Here is a 4,793-nt window from a genome sequence, read left to right as displayed (position 1 = left end):
GCATTAGCAGTTTCCAAACCAAACATCTGAATTTGCGCCTTCCACCAGGAAAGCGCGTTCCCTTCGAGCGTACCAGTAGCAAACTTCACCCAATTCGCAGGGGGATACTCACAGACAGCAAAGACGGCTTCGACTTTCTCAATCCAGTGTAGGAGACCTATGGCACCCTCAGTGCCATTGAAAGGGAGAGGCTTGCAATCCATGAAGGTTTTGAAAGTACAAACATGTGGTTGCGCAGGCGCATGCTGACCTGTTGTGAGAAGCGAAGCGAATAGGTTTAGAGGTGAAAAGACGAGGCGGCGGTAGGATCTAAACATCCTAAAATAACGAGTTTACCTCCACGGTGAGCTGCGAAAGCTGCAGCCATCGTGTTAAGCAGGTTAGTGAATTGAGCCTAAGTCATCTTGATGACCCTCTTCCACGTCCACTCATTGTCTTCATAATCAGAAAACATAGTATGAGTGTGATGTCGTAATGTAGCGAGAATGAGATAGAAGAGGGAGGTGTATCTATCTAACTAGGCACACTAGTACGTATAGCAGAACAAAAAGCATAAAGCAAGCAAGCAAGTAAACATTAGTCCGAGCTATGAGGTCTAATGTGTTGAGTCTTGCACTTGGAGTGTAGTGCCGTCACGAGTCACGGGTTATAGTCTGGTTTATCTCAAAAAGATTCCCCTTTTAAAACCAAGTTCACTATAACCAATGGCTCTGATACCAATCTGTCACACCCCCAAAATCCACATGCGGAGTGCCACCGCCTAGGGGCGTGACTGACCAGGATCCAGCCACCAATTATACTGAGCAATTTAATTAATAACATAAGTAGTATTCACCAACCACAGGGTTAGCAAATATCATAACCAAAGTTCAAAAGTTTTAGATTCAAATAGTAGTTTAGGTAAGTAGCGGAAGCATAGCCAAAATAGTTTAAGACAAAGTTCATAGTTCAGTTTATTTAGAACCCAACACATGGGGTAGACGACCACTACACATCCACAAGCTGCAAGCTCCTGAGTCACTGGGTACCTGCAAAGCATGCAGTAGGGTATCAACATAATGTTGGCGAGTTCACGAGGTGTCAAGTTTTAGTTTTCGAAAACGTAAGTTGTTTAGATAAAGCATTTATAATCACGTTATGGGGAGCTACCCCGTCTGTAAGCTCACTAAACTGTCGACACCGAAACTGTTGACGTAAAGTTGTTGTGCCCCGAGTCAATGTCTATCATCATTGACCAAGATGCAAGGTCTACTAGTTCACGCCCGCTCCCCCCGGTCACGGTGTGAGGTTGTCAAACCTAATAGCGCTATCAACTAATAACCCGTTCGCCCCCGGCGATTAATCGGTACTGTAAGCAGGGACTTAATGTGATAGAGTTTCGTTTAGTTTTGCTAGTTGTGATTTATAAATAATATCCAAACATATCTCCCCCGGAGATAGTGAATTAAAAGTACCCATTCGTATTTTCCCCCAGAAGTATTAGTTTGGAAGTATTCTTCCCAAAGATGTCAGTTTATCTGTGTCCCTCCCTGGGACGCATGCTTTTAGTGTGTGAACTCACCTTGGGTTGCTCGGCAGACTGTTTACTTGGTCAAGTACGTTGGTCACCACGTCCTAACATGGTTACCAGTATAGCTCAGGTTTGGGTACAGGAAGATCACGTATATTTTTGCACATAGCTAACACATAGCATACATACAGTTACATGTTGAGTTATTGGGCCTGCTCTACCACTGAAACAGTCAAACAGTAACAACTAACACATAGTCCAGTCAACAGTCAGCCCAAAACAATAACACGTTGTGGCCCAAAAACCAAGACGAGCAGCTCAGCCAAGACAAGGTGGTCTCGACTCGAGAACATGCGGTCTCGAGTCGCAACCAGGAGGTTTCGAGTCAAGGACTTCTAGTCTCGAGCAGGGCAGGCTTAAATCGCCACCTCAGAGGTCTCGAGTCCCGTCTCGAATCGAGACTATGTGATCTCGAGTCGAGACCTTGATGGTCTTGAGTCCCTGAAGTCTGTTTTGAGTTGCTTGGTCTAGGTCTCGAGTCGCAATTGCTGCGGTCTCGAGTTGTAACTCAATGATCTCGAGTCGAGACCAAGGGTTTCGACTCCACCACCTGTTGTTTCCTGCATGTCTGCACAAGTTGTACTATCCAATAGAATTCCCATGTCATGCTCCCATGTACTACCCAATGAAAATGCACAAACATGTTTTGTTGTCTAATTCTCAATCAAAACGGATCAAACAAGCATTTTTCAAATATTCATAACATGTTCATATCATATTCATATTGTTCAACCTTTAGGGTTTTCATTCAACTAGAACACATATCCTACAATTTTTGTGTACCAAGATAATCATGTGTGCAATCATTCTAAATCCGAAAACAATCTTTGTAAGCCATCATAACACACATGTTCCATAATATCTAGCATGAATCGGATGCTTATAAACAATCCCAACTATCATTCTTTTACCATTTAACACCTCTTATCATCATATTATCCTACAAAGATTCACATTCTTGCAAAAGGAAATCATGTTCATCTTGCATTCATCACACTTAAAAGTCACAATGCATATTATCAATACTCAACCATTTAAACATTCAAAGCAACCAACAACCATTGTGATATTCATTCACTCTAGTGACACCATTTAACACCTAAACATCTAGTAAAGCACTTAAAACACTAACCGGTTGTGAAAAGGCACCGAGTCAAGAAAGAAAGTGAGAAAATGAAGTGTCCAAGTGATGATGATGATGAGCTTGACCGAGGCTCCTTGTTGTTGCCGATTGATCCGAGAGAATGGAGAAGAAGGATGTTGAGACTTAGGGGTTTAGTGAGGGAGAGAGTGTGTGTAGGATGATGTGTGAGAGTGTAAGGGAAAGGTGGATGATGGGTTTTTTTTATACTTGGTTTGGGTGGTGCACCCTACAAGTGTCACACCCCCAAAATCCACCTGCGGATAACACCCGCTTCGGGGGCGTGACTGACCAGGATCCAGCCACCAATTATACCGAATACTTAAGTTGATAACAAAAGTAATACTTACTATTCATAAGCTTAGCAAATATTAAGTTCAGAGTTTAAAGTTTTAAGTTCCAAAACAGTATTAAGTAGCGGAAGCATAAGTAAGGTAGTTTAAAACAAAGTTCATGATTCAAAATAAGGTAACACCCAACACAAGGGTGAACAGGCACTACACGTTCCCAAGCTGCAAGCTCCTTCGTCATTGGTTACCTGCAAAGCATGCAGTAAGGGGTCAACAATAATGCTGAGTGAGTTCACTAGTTGTCCAGTTTTAATTACCAAAAACTTTGTTTCACCGGTTAATTTATCCGTTTATACATGCCCTGGGGAGCTACCCCAAAAGTTAGCGACTAAACTGTTTTTCCAATACCGAACACTAGGTAACCGTTGCGTATCCGCAGGATGCCCCGATGTCAATGTTCTATCATCATTGACGGATTTCTGAGTACATTAGTTCACGACCGTCCCAAACCAGGGCACGGTGTGAGGCTGGTAAACACCTAAATAGCGCTATCAACTAATAACCCGCTCGCCTAACCCGGCGACTAATCGGTATTTGTAGTAGGGACTTGAGTGATAGAGTTTCGTTTAGTGCCGTTGGTTGCAATCCGTATAAACAGTAATTAACCAAAAGGTTTCCCAATACCCGGGAAGAAAAATAAGTTTTGTTCCCAATAACTAGGGAAAGTATGTAAATGGTATCCCCTTTTACCAGGGGATAGGGTTGTTAGTCTCGTGTCCCAAACCACCGGGACGCATGCTTTTAAGTTGTGAACTCACCTTGGGTTGCTCGGTAGGTTTAGGTTACTTGTCAATCACGATGGTCACCACGTCCTAACATGGTTACCGGTATAGGTCAGGTTCGGTATACAAACATTCACGTAAAACACATACTGGCACGTAACTAACACGTATCAAGCATATAAATAAACAGTGGGTTACTGGGCCGGCCTAAGCAATTAAGCAGTCAACAGCAACACATAACCCAGTCAACAGATAGCCCAAGTTAAACACATATGGCCCAGTAACCAAAATGAACAGCCCACTCGCAACCAGCTGGTCTCGAGTCGCAACCGGGTGGTTTCGACTTGTCATGCTTTGGTTGCGAGTCGTAACCGTGGTCTCGAGTCATCATGCTGTGGTTGCGAGTCGCAACCGACGTAGTCTCGAGTCGAAATCACGTGGTTTCGACTTGTCATGCTTTGGTTGCGAGTCGCAACGGTGTGGTTTCGAGTCGGAATGCTGTGGTTGCGAGTCGTAATGCCGTCGTTGCGAGTCGTAATCTGTCACTTTCATGTACACGTGATGATGCAGATATGACAGTCCAAATTGTACCAAGAATTCAGGCCCAAAATAGGAAACAACCAATAAGATTTCTACAAACATTTTGCCTAATCTGAATATTAGTAAAGATAGATCAAACTTTGCCATTTTAAAACCTTCAAACCATATTCAAACAAGTTCTTCTTATGTTCATAGTTTTCTAGGGTTTTCATGTTAACATAAACACACATTTATGAGCCAAAAATCACATATTTTGACAAGATCATGATGCTAAACAAGAAAACATACATTATATAGCCGAAAATCTTATGCTAAACATCATCATTCTTGCAAGAAACAAAGAAGCATAGTGTAGTTGGCTATGAACACTTGTAAACTACCAATATCATGTCATTTTAGTCATGTTAACACATATCCACAAACTTTACAAAACAACCTAGTAATCATGCATAAACTACTAACCAAACATT

This window comes from Helianthus annuus, chromosome 4, assembly GCF_002127325.2.
Source record: "Helianthus annuus cultivar XRQ/B chromosome 4, HanXRQr2.0-SUNRISE, whole genome shotgun sequence".
In the NCBI taxonomy this organism is placed as follows: Eukaryota; Viridiplantae; Streptophyta; class Magnoliopsida; order Asterales; family Asteraceae; genus Helianthus; species Helianthus annuus.
This window is presented reverse-complemented; position numbering follows the sequence as displayed.